Raw genomic sequence first — 17,200 nt, forward strand, 5'->3', positions numbered from 1 at the left:
TTAGGGTGGTTGGTATTAATAAGGGTGTGTGTAGTACTTTTTAACAGTGGCCAAAGATAATTTGCCGATTAATAAATGATAAAATTTAATTTTGGATATAAGAAAATATTAGTCTGTAAGTATTTTTTTCATGATAAATGTGTTTATTTTTCTCTTGCAGAAAATAATTTATTATATATATTTCTGTGTCTGTGTGTGTGTCTTTTCATTCTTATTTATGTCAAACAATAAACATATGAAAAGAAATCTAAGAAATAAAAGAGAATAAAAAAAAAGAGAAAAAATGACAATACATGAGAGTTTTAAGCTAGGCAAATTATGTGAGGTGAATTTGGTGTGCATTTAGGTAATTTTCATATAGATTTTTATTTTTTGTTTCATGTGGAATGAAAGAAACTTTCCCCTAAGAGATATAACCTCACAGTGATATGGATGTTCTCGACTCGAACATGATTTCCTTAAAAGAAAGACGTCTTACTCAAAAAGAAAGTAATTTCAAATTTTTTTTTGAGGTAACAATAGTTTTCACATAGAATAATTGTTGATTGAGCACAAAAATAGAAGAAGAAAAAATTTGGAAAATATAAACAGATTTTGACTCGAGAAGTTTTAATTCAAGTCCTGGTATTGTGACCCGTGAAATACATGGAGATATTCATTTTTGTTTATAATGTGCATTTTTTTTTCATATTCTTAGTTATTTTTATAGATTTACTAAAAGAAGAATCATGAATTAAAAGAATAAAATTTATTTTGAATATAAGAATTGTTGAATCTGCTTCACACCAGTGTTGTTATGCCTGAAGCCGATGTGTTTAGTGGATGTTCTTGGGAGTTTACGCATCTTGGAGTTCTGGCGGATTTGTTTTGCGTTTTTTTAAGCCAAGAAAAGATCTTTACTTGGATATCCAAATAACTTTACTATAGAGTATGTATATGAATCTCACATAGAAAAGAAGAGCTTACCTAGAACAAATTGACGCCCTTGACTCACTAAATCCCAAAATAATTTGTACACTTGGTATTTTCATCATTGCACCTTGAATTGCTCTCAGTTGCAAGGTCTTCAGAACTTTCACGTAAGCTACTTAACGCTCAATTCCTAGTCTTCCATCAAACATGGTTCCTTTCAACTGTGTACCCAATCTCGAACTTCATCATCAGCATCCCAAGTTTTTGATCTTACAAAGATGAACTATCACAACTAAAATTTCTTCGTTATTTTCTTGGCTTAAGTACGCCACCATCAGGTCTCCGTATAAGCCTCAAAGTGTACACACCAGTAGATTGCCTCCGCAATTTTCATTCTAATTTTAATAAAGTAAACCTAATGATTTAGGAGAGTCTAAAAAATTTAATATAATCAATCAATGTATGAAAAAGACTCACGTCAAATCGTGTATTGCAACATCTATATGCATATTTGTCTTCCCATCCTTTTCACCTTCTATTAATCCACCTTTTTTGAACTAAATGCCCAATAACATGTAAAATAAAAAAAAGGATAAAGATTAATAATAAACTACAATGTGAGCATGCAATGCTGCTGTTGTATGAGAAGTAACCTAGCAAGTATTAGTCATTAGGAAATCCCGTTTTGCATGATTTTTTTGACCGTCTGGTTGGGTTTTGGTTGGGTCTGCAGAATCTTAGAGGGTATTTTTTGGCTGGTTTTGCTTTTTGGATCCCCTTTGAGGAGGGTGAAAATCAAAACCGACATAAAACTTCTAGCCATCCATAATGTTTTAGTACAAAACAATAATACACCAAATAATAGAGTGTAGGAAGTCATGCAAAAGGTCATGCAAATTTCTCCTTTTTACGCATCTCCCAGAAGAAATTATAATTTCAATCTAGAGAGAAAATGAAAAACAAATTAGTATAAGTTTATTATAAAGATAATAAAAAATTGCTTGGAAATTTTATCACTTGGCATTAGTGGAAGATTAAATGATTAATAACACTCAAATATTATTATAACAAACTCAATTATTCATTCAATTACTAAGTCAAACTAAAAATATATTAAATTGTATTTAAATGATTTCTTTCAATTTCAATTTAATTAATTTTTTAACCGTAATGTTTATAATGAACATTAGCTTTATGAGTAAATGATGTTTAAATAATTTTCTTTCAATTTAGATTTAACTCTATATTGGTTTTAGTTTAAAATTTCAATATTGGATAATTAAAATTAAAATTCAAAGATTTTTTTTATTAAAAAATCAACTATTTGTATTTATTTCAATTTGAACATTTACCTAAGTCTAATTCATATTTATATATGTGATATTTCTTCCTTAAATAGTAACTCATTCTATTATTTTTTTAAAAATTATTAATTTAAATTATTTTTAATCAAGTTTTATATATTACTCTTATAATTTTAATTTTTCCAACTCTTTTGCATATCTCATTTATTCAACCTTAACACTACAGTAAACAAAGTGTGTGAGTGTCATAAATAATATTTATTCATGACATTAATTATTATAATTGCTAATATAGAATGAAACTTTAGGAATTCACATTTTATGACTGCTAAAAATTTATTCAATGAACTTCAACTTTATAACTTATGCCTCTTTACTATCCAATTGTAAGTTTCACCCAATTCCATAAATGATATTGTTTCAAATTACATGACACTAAGTGGAGAGTCTCTTTGAGTGCCTTCAGCCGTGATTGTAACATGTCTGCCGACTGGTTAGCCAAAAGAGGAGCTTCGAACCCAGAACTGCCTTTTTGTCTGCTTGATACTCCGCCTATGGAGCTTGAAACCCTCATTATGAGGGATCGTTTGACTGCTTTGTAGTTGTTCTTGTTGTTGTTTATTTTCCTATGTAACAAAGAAAGATATGAAAAGTATTATTTATATTTATATGTCTTGGTCTGCTATTATTTTTTGTACTATTAACATATAAAAGTTTTCATCAACATCTCTATAATATTCTTCAACCCATTATGTTATCAATTTTAGTCTTAAACTTTTATTATGTTAATAAATATATTATTATGCACAAACTTTTACTATTATAATTTACTAATAATATAAATAAAAATAAGTAATGTACCAATGAATTTGAACATTCTTCTATCAAATTTAAGTAAATTTTCTAGATTTAACATTGGATTGGAGTAATTTAAGTCGATTCAAGAACATAATGATTTCAAGGAACTTACAAAACCTTGATGAGCAAGTTTGGGTTCTTTAACCGCTGTCTCTTTCATTTTTCTTCAACTCACGCCTCTAAAGATGTATGTGTCTCTATTAAAGTTGGATATCCCTCCTTCTTTTCTGGTACCGATAGAACAAATCATTTGAAATATTTTAACTCAAACTCTTGTCAAGTATAGAAGAATATATGGATGAGACAAAATAATATTAATTTTTAAGGATAAAAAAAGTATAAGAAGAGTAAAGCCGGAATAGATACAACATAAGGTAAAGATTGAAGGTGTGAAAAATGACTAGAAGGGGGGGGGGGGTTGAATAGAGTTTTGAATATAAAACTTTCCCCTTAAGATTTAAAGTAAATCTTTTCGGTTTCTCTGAGATTGAAGGTGCAGCGGATAAAGATAGAGAGAAGAGAGAAGCACACAAGTATTTTATCCTGGTTCACTTGATAAATCCCTCAAGCTAATCCAGTCCACCCGTTAAGGTGATTTCTTCCTTCTTAGAATGAAGGCAATCCACTAATCAGATAATTGTTACAACTGCACTTGAAACCTACAAGTGACTAACAATACACTGACTTAGCTCACACCAAGATTCACTCTCTTAGTCTTCTCTAGGATCCGATCAACCTTGATCTCCTAAAGGAATCACCACTAAGATTCACTCTCTTAGTCTTCTTAAGGATACTGACCTACCCGGTCCCTTAAGGAAAATCAAACAACTGTTTGAGGTTGGTGTTTACAAAGGTTTGCTTCTAAATAAGCTGAGTGTAAACTAAATAAGAACAGATGAAGAAAATAGAGGCTTGAATCTTTTCTTGTATTGCAGCTCTTGGTTTCTCTCTCTCAGCTTTCTTCTTTTCTTCAGCCTTTTATAGTCCAAGGTGCAAAGGATATTTATGTTGAGAGAATATGACCGTTGGAGGGCATTTCTGGAACTTCCAGAACCTGCTGTGGCTGAACCTTGGTAGGTAGGCTTGTCAGAATAGTACACTGCTCTTGTACTTCTTGATAGAGACATTTGCCTTTAACCAATGACATCTGATCAGAGTTATGCTTCGTGTTGGAACTTGTGAAGCTTGGTGATCAGAGTCAGAGGGATGCTTGGATCCTCTGACCTTCGTAACTTCTACTTCTGGACCTTCAGAGCTTCTGGACCTTCAGAGCTTCTGGTCTTCAGATCTTCTGATCCTCAGATCTTCTGATCCTCTGATCTTCTGATCCTTAGATCCTCAGATCCTCAGATCCTCTGATCCTCAGATCCTCTGATCCTCAGATCCTCTGATCCTCTGATCTTCAGATCTTCTGATCTTCAGAACTTCTGACGAATATATCTTCTGGTGTCAGAATCAGAACCTGTTTGTCAAAACACTCAAGACAAACATTAGAGTATCATAGTTGTTCATCCACAAATAAATACTTGTTATCATCAAAACATAGAGTTGTACCACATGACCAAATCTTGATCTTACAATCTCCCCCTTTTTGATGATGACAAAACCATGTATTTTGATGAACAACTCTAAACAAATAAACTGAATACACTCAGAGTATAAGGTATCAGAGTTAAAACTTATCCTGATGTGTATAGTTTATCTTGCTCCTTCTGAATCCAAGACTCGTGCTTGATTCTGAGTTAAGCTCCCCCTGAATCTAATACTTAATATCAACGTTAGTAATATCTAGATTCTGAGCTAAATAATATAGGAGTTGTCAAGATACTATAAGTTCTCCCCCTTTTTGTCATAAGCAAAAAGAATGAAGGTGGAAAAAAAAATAGTAAGAGCATAAGACAAAATACTCCCCCTCAGAAGGAATACCAAGGGATACTTGGCTGCTGATTAGTATATCTTCTTATGAGAGCAGAAGTGTCAAAGTCCAGAGGTTCTGGTGACATCTCCATTCTGGAAAAAAATTCCATCTTCAGATGCTTCAGAATGAGAAGCTATGAACCTACTCTTTTTCTGATGACGCAAGTCAGAAGTTGTAGTAGCATCTTCTGATGTTGTTGCTTCTGGTTTGACAAGTTCTGAGTCTTTGTTTCTATCTGAAACAGTCATGCTCATCTCTGCAAGCTTTTTCAGCTAGCTTTGACTTGACCAAATCTTACTCTACTGATGCCTCCAAGATTAACTTCACCTTCAGGTTCAAGTTTAGGATCTTGGGATATATGTCTTTCTCCCATCATGTGTTTCCTGCATCCACTGTTCAGGTTCCATGGTTGGAGTTTCGATGGACCTATTGAAGATATCTGCAACATATATAATCTTATCCCTAGGTACCCACTTTCTGGGTCCTTTCTTGTTAGTTAGCCCAGAAGTTCTGACAACTTTGGGTCATTCAACAGGATAATATAAAGGAATTTGAGCATGATATTTTGACATTGAGAAAGTTCCTTTCTTAAGAGATGATGGAGCAACTTCAGAAGGTTTAGAATGACCAATGTCATATATTCCATTTCTGCTTACGCCATAGATCATTGAAGCCATTAAGCTTCTGTCTACGCTTTTAGCCAGGAATCTTTGAAAAGACTTTTCATACTTAGATTCATTTCTACAATCAGAGGCATCACAAGCAACTATTTCTTCTAACTTAGCAATCTGGTTCTTAAGCACAGAGTTAGAATTGATCAAAGCATGATTATCATTTTTCAAATCAGAAATAATTTTCTCATGTTCGGAAGGAGTCTTGGAAACAGCAGATAAGTCCTTTTTCAGCTTCTTATGCTTAGACAATAAGGAGTTATACTTATCCATGATATCAGACAATGCATGTTTCAGTTCAGAGGTAGAGAAAGAAGGGAATACCTCATTTTCATCGTCTGAGTTAGGATCTCCTTCTGATGCTGAGTCAGAGTCAACAACTTCCTTTGACTCTGCTCCTTTGTCTTTGACAATAGCCATGAGTCCTTGGACTTCACCATCAGAGTCAACATCCTCTGATTATGATTCATCAAAAGTCACCATCAGACTTTTCTTTGGTTTGAAATGCTTCTTTGACTTTTCGTCCTTTGATGAAACTTTGTATTTGCTCTGCCTGTGCTTCCAGATGCAGTTGAACTTTCTGGATATCAGAGTCAGCTCATCTTCATCAGAATCTTCTGATGCTTCTTCAGATTCTTCTGCTCCAGCTTGGAGAGCTTTTGACTTCTCAGATTTAGCCTTCTCAGAGCGCTTCAGCTCATGACATTTCAGTATGCTGATGAGTTCTTCTAAACTCATATGCTCAACATCTCTTGTGAGCTCTATTGAAGTCACCAAGGGCATCCAGCTTTCAGGAAGACATCTGATGACCCTTATGACATGATCTTTAGTTGTGTAGCTCTTGTTGAGAGGTCGTATTCCAGCTACGAGCAACTGAAATCTGGAAAACATATCCTCAATGGATTCGTTAGGTTCCATGATGAAGGATTCATATTTCTGGATCAAGGACAGCGCCTTTGATTCTTTCACCTTCTTGTTTCCTTCATGTGTCATCTTTAAGGAATCAAGGATACACTTAGCGGAATCACGATCAGTGATTTTCTCATATTCTTCATATGAAATGGCACTTTGCAGAATAGCTCTTGATCGGTGATGATCTCTGAACTCCTTCTTTTGATCTTCACTCATCTTCTTCCTTGGGATCTTTACACCATGTTCATCGACAGGAGGGGTGTAGCCATCAACAACAAAATCCCAGAGATCAGGATCAAAGCCAAGAAAGAAGCTTTTGATTCTATCTTTCTAAAAATCAAATCTCTGACCATCAAAGATAGGTGGTCTTGCACTGTATTGATATTTGCTTGTAGTAGTGGTGGAATCCATGAGTTTTTCACACTGGCCCGGATCTGCTGAACACTGTTAAGTGTGGTAATCAGAACTTGCGCTCTGATACCAATTGAAGGTGTGAAAAACGACTAGAAGGGGGGGGGGTTGAATAGAGTTTTGAATATAAAACTTTCCCCTTAAGATTTAAAGTAAATCTTTTCGGTTTCTCTGAGATAGAAGGTGCAGCGGATAAAGATAGAGAGAAGAGAGAAGCACACAAGTATTTTATCCTGGTTCACTTGATAAATCCCTCAAGCTAATCCAGTCCACCCGTTAAGGTGATTTCTTCCTTCTTAGAATGAAGGCAATCCACTAATCAGATAATTGTTACAACTGCACTTGAAACCTACAAGTGACTAACAATACACTGACTTAGCTCACACCAAGATTCACTCTCTTAGTCTTCTCTAGGATCCGATCAACCTTGATCTCCTAAAGGAATCACCACTAAGATTCACTCTCTTAGTCTTCTTAAGGATACTGACCTACCCGGTCCCTTAAGGAAAATCAAACAACTGTTTGAGGTTGGTGTTTACAAAGGTTTGCTTCTAAATAAGCTGAGTGTAAACTAAATAAGAACAGATGAAGAAAGTAGAGGCTTGAATCTTTTCTTGTATTGCAGCTCTTGGTTTCTCTCTCTCAGCTTTCTTCTTTTCTTCAGCCTTTTATAGTCCAAGGTGCAAAGGATATTTCTGTTGAGAGAATATGACCGTTGGAGGGCATTTCTGGAACTTCCAGAACCTGCTGTGGCTAAACCTTGGTAGGTAGGCTTGTCAGAATAGTACACTGCTCTTGTACTTCTTGATAGAGACATTTGCCTTTAACCAATGACATCTGATCAGAGTTATGCTTCGTGTTGGAACTTGTGAAGCTTGGTGATCAGAGTCAGAGGGATGCTTGGATCCTCTGACCTTCGTAACTTCTGCTTTTGGACCTTCAGAGCTTCTGGACCTTCAGAGCTTCTGGTCTTCAGATCTTCTGATCCTCAGATCTTCTGATCCTCTGATCTTCTGATCCTTAGATCCTCAGATCCTCAAATCCTCTGATCTTCAGATCCTCTGATCCTCAGATCCTCTGATCTTCAGATCCTCTGATCCTCAGATCCTCTGATCTTCAGATCCTCTGATCTTCAGATCTTCTGATCTTCAGAACTTCTGACGAATATATCTTCTGGTGTCAGAATCAGAACCTGTTTGTCAAAACACTCAAGACAAACATTAGAGTATCATAGTTGTTCATCCACAAATAAATACTTGTTATCATCAAAACATAGAGTTGTACCACATGACCAAATCTTGATCTTACAAAGATAACAATCATGATTTGGAAGCTTGATAATCCTCATCACACGTATCATTATTGTTGCAACAACTACCCTTCAAGGGTGCATTTTCCTAGTCAATACAGTTTGCCTTCCAAGTTGTTCAAATTTGGAAGCAAGAATCTTTCATCTTGGTTATTTAAACCAAATTGCAAACACAAATTCTTATTTTTGTGTTTCAAACCCATGCAAAAAATGGTGCAAGTTGAGTCCTCGTCCAACAAAATGCTAAAAAAGCTGTAAGTTGAGTCCTTTCTCAACAAAATAGCAATTTGTAAATTCAAGCATGAATGTTTAAGGAAAACTACATTTTAAAGGAAAAAATACAAACATATTAGTTATTTCTTTACACAATTTCCTCGCTTTGCTTGTTTCCTCATAACACACTCATTTGTCTTCTTCTCCACTCGCACAATTGAAACCTGAAATTAAGAAAAACCAAACGATAATATTCGAAATTAGAAGCTCAAGCCTTTGTAGACCCACTCACTTTTTAAAAAAATGAGAAAACATAAAAAAATGATAAAATATAAGGGAAAATCAGAAAATACATGGAAGGACATTCACCATTTAGAAGCTTGATCAAGCTTGAAGGGTCAATGATTGATCTAGTTTAAACCAAATAAGAAGCAAAATAAAGGTAAGAAAACCACAAAAAATAGTATGGAACAAAGGGGTATTTATACTCGTAGTTTAAGGCTTAAAGAAGATTGAAGATCTAAAAAACTGATCAAGATTGAAGGTCTCTTCAAAGGTTCTAAAATTTGAGCTTAATGAATTCATTTTGGAATGCCAAAAGACAATGAGAATACTATAAAACTGACTTTTCTCCTGAAGCTGAAGAGTTGCCACAAAGTTATCAACGACCAGGATTGAATCTTTGAAAAATTATGTGGATTTTTACTAAAATACCCATGCTGAAAATTAGGTTGTAGTGCAATGGATTATTGAATGACCAGTTTGCCCTCAAGGCTGCAGAAACTCTGCTTTTATATATAGTATAGATAGATAGATAGATAGATAGATAGATAGATAGATAGATAGATAGATAGATAGATAGATAGATACGTTGCCATTTTTGAGTAATTGAATGCTTTTTTTGAGTAATAGAAACTACTTAAATTATAGTTATCTCTGTCACAGCTGGAAGGGAATAGATTGTGTTGTATTACTCAATTGTGATATGTATGATAGCTAGTGGATACTATCTTGAATGCGTGCTATATTTTTTTAACAGAGTTTATGAGAAAATTTGTGAAAATTGTAGGAATGTTTTCCTTGTACTTGAAATTCTTTCGAATTTGGGGGTATTTGACTAAAGTAGGAATACCAGATGCTAAGAGGAAGAATATCGGTGCTAAGGCACACTACTTCATTGGTTATGCTTATGATGTTCTTGCCTAGAAACTCATGATCTTAAATGATAATATGACTATTGTATTGAGATATCTTGAGTTTTATGAATGATTCAATATGTGCTTGTGATTGTATTTGTGATTCATAATAAGCAATGAGAGTTGGCAACGATGATGCTTGCAATAAAGAGAAAAGACATACATGTCATACAAGTTGCTAAGAAATTGATTAAGAATTTTTTGATTCCTTGAGTATGTAAGAAGAGAAAAGAGTCTTGTTAATCTTCTTGCTAAATGATTGACCAAGAAAGTTGTCTTGGATACGTTGAGGGGGATGATGCTTAAGCCTTGAGAAAGAAGAAAGTATGGTGGATACCCAATTTGTTGGTCAAAGTAAGCCATATGATTACTCTTATGCATTACATTCTCATCCCTATGGCGCGAGGTAATGCTATTTTTGAAATTAAAGAGATACATATGCATTTGTGGTGGTGCTATTGAGACACACTTGATGTATCTATGATAAAGTGCTTTTGAGACGCACTTGACTTTCAAATAAAGTTATTAACATAAGTTTATTCACAACTAACATGTGTGAAAGTGTTTTGTGAGACACACTTAAATGCTGATGAGACACATTTATTCACATGTGTGTGCTTTGTGAGACGCACTTAAATGCTTATGAGACGCATTTAAAATTTATGTGAATAAATATGTGAGTGAGATGGTAAAAGCCGCCATCTATGAAAGACTTGGACAATCTTTCTAAAACGCTCACATGTATCCTAAGGTTCGGAAAATGGCTTTAATATTCTATTGCGGAGTCTCTACATTTTGAAGTTGGTGTGTGTAGTGGGGATTCCAACCAAGTCAAACTAGTTCAAGATTCGTTCACTCTTTTGACAAAAGTTGTTGCCTCACTTCACTACGTGTTAATTCAATCATATGGACATTAACACTTAAGCACAAAAATTAACTTTCTTTGCTTAGAATAATTCCCAATCACTTACATGTCATTAGTGGGGGATTGTAAGATATATGACATTTAAGTGATTTCACCGTTACAAGGTTTTAAGGCATTTGTAATTAGTATTATTATTTTCATTGATTAGTACGTTAAAGAGAGGCTTATCAGTTTCAACTGCAAGTTTAATGGCTTTAAAACTCATATTTATGGTACTTTGATGGCTATTGGAAGAGGAAGGAAGTAGCACGGCTATTTGAGAAGCTTTGGTACACTTTGGTGAACAAGAAGAAAATGTATGAGAACAAGTGATGATAGGAAATAGAATAGATCTTCCTATCTTTTGAGAATTCTGAGCATTATTGTAGAGACTACAACATGTGTAGGTTCTGAGTGCACAGTACCTTGCATGTGGTTGTATAAACCTTGGAGAGCAAACCCGACAATAGATTGCACCGGAGGTCTGCCGAAATTTTTGCTTTCATGGCAATGGTTCGTCCACGGCGCAGCTATCTTCCTAATATTTCCAACATAGATCTATTTATTTTTCTCATGGTTTTCTTTAGGGGTGTTCATCGGATCGTATCGATCCGATGAAACCGACGAACCGAACCAAACCAAAGGAATTGGATTGGGTTTTTTTTATTCGGTTCAAAACAAATCCAAACTGATAAAAACCAATGAAGATTTGTTTGGTTCATAGTTTAAAAAATTAAAAACCAATGAACCGATGATATATATTTATTTATAAATTATTATTTTTAAATATATATATGTATTTATTAAAGATTTTTTTTGAAGAAATATTGTTTATGTTAGACTTTTTATGTTTATTAGACTTATTATATATTTTTTTTCTATTATTAATTTTACAGGTACTAATATTAAACACTACTTTAAGCATTTCTACATTGTTAAGTACATAAGTTGTTGATTACAGGTTATGGATTATGAATTATGGATTTGTGGTTAAGCTATGATTGAGTTATTGATTTGTAATTATTATGCATTGTTAAGTTGTGAATCATATGTGATTGCTATATATTTAAAGTTGTGAATTGATATTGACAAAAAAAAAGTTGTGAAACCGATGAACCGAACCGATCCAAACCGTTAATCACCGCAAACACCCCTAGTTATTTTATGACAGCAAAAAGAGTTTACAAGCCTACTTATGCTTGAAGCAATATTTATAAAGCAAGCCAAGTGATCCGTGAAGGGGGTATTTGGCGTATTGATTACGAGCGATGTATCAACGCTTCAGAGGATCATTGGTTACCTAAAGGAACACCTTTGATTTATTGGGGGGAAGATTTCACAAGGAATGAACATGGTGTTTCATTGGATGTATCAACGCTTGGGGGGATCATTGGATGTTTGATTTAATGTCTCCTTCGCGATCAGCATGGAACCGAGATTTGGTGGAGCATGTGTTTTTTGTGCTCGTGGTATCTTGTCGTCCCTGAGACGACACACCATGCACTTTTAACTTGTCCTGTTTTACAACCCCTGTGGTTTTCATGTAGCCATGGTGTTATAGTGGATTGTATTACCTCTATCCAAGGTTTTATCTGTGATTTTTTTACCTTGGTTGATGTTCGTAGTAATGGTATCCTCATAACTATTTCCTACTCTAAAAATAACATGTTGTTCCGTCACCAACCTGCTGCTTCGCTTGATTCCTTGCCGTGTCATGCTGCTGCGCTGCGTCTTTGGTAGATGCAAAGCCTTTGATGCGATAAGTTTCTTGGGAGCTTCCTTCGGAAAATTGTAAGACCCAAGATTTTGAGCTTAGAATAAGTGGAAGAGATTTCCATTTACGATTAGGGTTGATGTAATGTGAAGGGAAACCTGAACGAAAGTTTATTAAATGAAATATATTTATGAAGGAGAAAGTTCGGGAAAAGTTCAAGGATTGCATTATGATCGATAAAAGTTATAGCACGAACGTTTTACGCTTAAACCTAGGTCAGAAACCCTAGTATATAGCTAATTTTCACTTTTAGGCACGACGGAAGTTAATTCCAAAAATCTTCAGAGAAATGTTAGAACTTCTCTTTTTCCATATATCACAATCGTTTCGAGGCGAAACTCTAGGATCTACGAACGTCCGATTCCAATCATCGGAAGTTTGCCGAAACCGAATCCCTGGTATTTCAAAACCCTAGAATTTCTCGACGATGAAGACTTTATCTATTCAGAGCTTCAAATGAATATTCTACACGCGTACACCCATTTCTCTTGATGATTTCAATCTTTCTTCAGAAGGAAGTTTTCCATTCCGACATTCGATGCAAAAAGCAACTTATCGGGTAAAATAGTTTTACACCGACTTTGCACCGACTTTGCATTAGTTGCCAAAAATACAAGGAGACATCTTCTTAGCTTAGGAATTCCTTTGCCAAAACCTATCTTAGAATTCATGGAGAATGATGCCGGAAAAATCAGATTCGCGAAACTTTCATTTTCCCGCGAATTACCATTTTCTATATATAGCCAAGAAATGAGAAAAAAATCACAAAACTCACCCAAAAACCCATTCAAGGCCGCGAGTTTGCATAGGAGAGGAGGAGGAGAGATTTTCTTCATTTCTTGCTTGATCGTCGATCAATCAGTTGCTACTTCAAGGTTTCGAGGTATAGTCGCTAATCCTTACCTCTGATCGCTTTTTCCATAGCTTTTCTGTAGAGTTTTCTGAGTGGATAGTTTATGGGTTTTTGCAAAACTATCCTGAATCTTTCATTTCTGATTCTAAACCTCTTCTATATGTGCCCAAGATCACTTCTGCCGGATTAGATTTTCCGTTATGTCGCCGGAATTCCGTCGGAATCAATTTTAGCCTAAAATACCCATTTTGGAGTTTTTGGAGTAAAGCTTCAACCTTTAGGCTGAAAACTATCGCCTTAGCTTAGTGCTAGTAGGATTAGTTGTCATAAACGTCGTTGGTGACGTCCCTGCAAAATTTTATTTTTGGGATTTCAGTTTTGAAAATCCTAAGTTAAAAATCATGACCAAAATACCCCTGCGACAGTTTTTGATCCGATAATTTTTCCGAGTTCAGAATACCCTTAGTTACGGCTTATGAAAGCATAGGAACCAAGTTTGATCGAAGAAAAATCGAGTCCCTTAATTGTGAAAAGTGGCCGAGCCTATTAGAGGGGGAGGAAGAAATTTCCTTTTCCGAAAACTTGTCTTTTCGCGCTAGATTATCGTACCTTAGAGTATAGATCACTTCGTGTAACCTTAGTAAGTATCGATAGCTTAGTTTCCGATAGATTTTGATAGAATTCTGTGGTTTTACTTTAAAGGTTCTTTTGAAGAATTTCCTGAAGATCAAGGAGCTCATTGTGAAGGAACGTTTGAGGAGAACGCTGGAATAACTAGAGGTAAGGGCAACTTACCTTACTAGCTAATGCTTTAGGTGTCGACGCATTCGACTTGATTTACTGTTTATGCACTTGTTTGTGTATGATTGGAAAAATGTTTTCTGAGGCTTCGGCTGACAATGTAGATGATTCATCTACTGACTGTTTTGAGATTGAATTATATGCTATGTGCTATGTGGGTAATCTAGGATGTGTGGTGCATGCCTTATATGCTAAGTGCTATGTGGTTATTGCTTATTATGTTGATATATGACATGTTGATTGTCGGGCATAGCGGAGGGAAAAGTCGACCCGCAGGGTTAGGACTGATCCGGCTATGTCAAGGTTGTAAGTGACACTCGGGGGTTATGGTCGACACAATGCCAGTGTTAGGACCGACTCAAACGTGCCCAGCCTATTCTTTCTTCGGGTAATTCGGACATCGACGGGGGATATGATCGACCGTGAGGTCAGAATCGACCTGTTGATTGTCGGGCATAGCGGAGGGAAAAGTCGACCCGCAGGGTTAGGACTGATCCGGCTATGTCAAGGTTGTAAGTGACACTCCGGGGTTATGGTCGACACAATGCCAGTGTTAGGACCGACTCAAACGTGCCCAGCCTATTCTTTCTGGAACCGTCGAGAGTGACGTTGCATTGACATATCATGCACTCTAATTGTATCGTTATGTGTTTTGATGAGTTGATGTTGATAAACATCGTTATGTGTTTTGATAAGTAGATGTTGATAGATATCGTTATGTGCTTGGATGATTGAATTGTACTAGAGATTTGATAACATGCTAAGTTTAAACCTTAGGGTAGACAATGCAGAACTTATATGTATATAGACAACATATATATATATACCCCTTTATACTTTATCTGGTGTCTTGTATTCTCTATCCTACATTCCGTAAGTTGACCCTTGCACGTGCTACCTGTGTTTGGGGGGCTATGTATGCCCTTTTTGTCAGATGTCGTTGGTGGATTCTTCCGTGATTCCTCGTCGTTCGGGGAAGACCCGGAGCGAAATGACTACTATTGAGCCTCCGACGTGGACCCGGACTTCATGCATGACCAGATGGGAGTCGATGATGGAAGTATGGGGGATGGGTGATTAGAGTCTATTAAGGTTGGGTGTTAGTGTCCTAGCTCTGACTTATTCTTATTTTTGAGGGCTTGTGTTGCTGACACTTGACCTAACATTTTGGGGATTGTACATTTTGCCTACGGGCGTTACACTTTTCTACTTTCCGTCACTGGAGGTTACTCGTGACGAGGTCGCTACTTACAGCGGAGAATGTTATATGTATTGTATATTAGTTCTGTTTATCGTTACTGTTGGGTTTTATTTAATTCAGTCTTGTCTTAGTTATTATCAAAAAAAAAAAAATATATATTTACGTTTTTCCGCATTAAGTTTATTTTGGTTACTAAAGTGACGCCACCGAAATCGGGGTGTTACATTGTGGTATCAGAGCTTGTCGAGTCTTTCGGGAGTCTTTGGGGAATAGGTCTTCTGTGCTAGGTTGTGTGACTCTGCAAAGAGTGAGAATTGATTGTCTGCAAGCGATTTTTCGCTTAAAAATTGATTGAAGTTATTGCTTAATCATATTGTATAGTTATGGAAATGCTTTCTTATGATGAGTACTAACTGTTTGCTTAACTTAACAGAACATGGTGAACTCTAACCAACTTGCTGAGATGGTGGCCACTTTGGTCCAAGCAATGACTGTACAGACGAATGACAATGCTCATAGGCGTGCTACTGAGGATACACGCGAGCTACACCGGCTTCAGAGAGAAGTAGCCCTGGACCAGAACAGAGGACTGAATGATTTCAGAAGGCAGGATCCACCCAAGTTCACGGGTGGGACTGACCCGGACAATGCGGATTTGTGGATCCAAGAAATTGAGAAGATTTTCGAAGTACTGCAGACTGCTGAAGGGGCTAAGGTGGGCCTGACAACATATCTGCTGCTGGGCGACGCTGAGTACTGGTGGAAGGGTACCAGAGGAATGATGATGGCTAACCACGAAGAGGTGAATTGGAACTCCTTTCGTACTGCGTTTCTAGAGAAGTACTTTCCAACTAGCGCTCGAGACGAGCGGGAGGCACAATTTCTGACCCTAGGTCAAGGGAGCATGACCGTACCTGAGTATGCTTCCAAGCTGGAATCATTGGCTAAGCACTTCCAGTTTTTCAACAACCATGTTGATGAACGCTACATGTGTAAGCGGTTTCTGAATGGGCTGAGAGCAGACATCGAAGATTCTGTGAGGCCGTTGGGTATTATGCGGTTTCAAGCCTTAGTGGAGAAGGCCACAGAGGTGGAGCTGATGAAAAATAGAAGGATGAATGGAGCTGGAACTGGGGGACCGATGAGGTCGAATTCCCAGGACAATCTTGGAAAAGGAAGGTTTCAGATGAAGAAGCCTTATCAGCGCCCTATGGGGGAAGGTTATACCCTAGGACAGTACAAACCGATGACCCTTGCTACTGGAGGTGCAGGGAATCAAGTCGGCAACACGGACGTGACATGTTTCAGGTGTGGGAAGACTGGACATTTTGCTGACGAGTGCCCAGTGACTGGACCAAGATGCTTTAATTGCAACCGAGTGGGACATCGAGCTGTGGATTGTAAGGCGCCCAAGAAGGAGCCATCTGTTAACACTGCAAAGGGAAAGCGCCTCACTACTAGGGGAAGAGCTTATATCATGGACGGAGGAGGATCGAAGAAGTTAGCCAGAGGAGGGCGCAAGAACGACGGTAACCTTCTAACCATTCTTTCTTATTTCAGTATAATATTGTTCCATTTCTCTCGTAGCGTGTGCAAACACACCTATCCTGCTTACATCGTTTAAGCTTTGACCTTATAGTTAGTACGCCTATTAATACCTTACTTGACCGTAACTCGTATTTTAACTATAGAAGTACACGAGGTTTAGGATAACATGCTAAGCCTAGGGAGTAGTCTTCCACCGATGCGTTTAAACGGAAGTATATTGCGGATCTGACACATGCTATCGAGCTGGATGACAGTAAGTTGAAGGATGAGATGACGAGGTGACTAGTTAAGCCCCTTGAAGTATAGTTATGATTGGATTTCTAGGGGATAAATCTCATTTTATGCGAAGTGTTAGGGATTTCTGTAAGCCTAAATCGGTTTGAGTGAGGAAAGTTTTGAGGACGAAGACAACAAT

This window comes from Lotus japonicus, chromosome 2, assembly GCF_012489685.1.
Source record: "Lotus japonicus ecotype B-129 chromosome 2, LjGifu_v1.2".
Lineage (NCBI taxonomy): Eukaryota > Viridiplantae > Streptophyta > Magnoliopsida > Fabales > Fabaceae > Lotus > Lotus japonicus.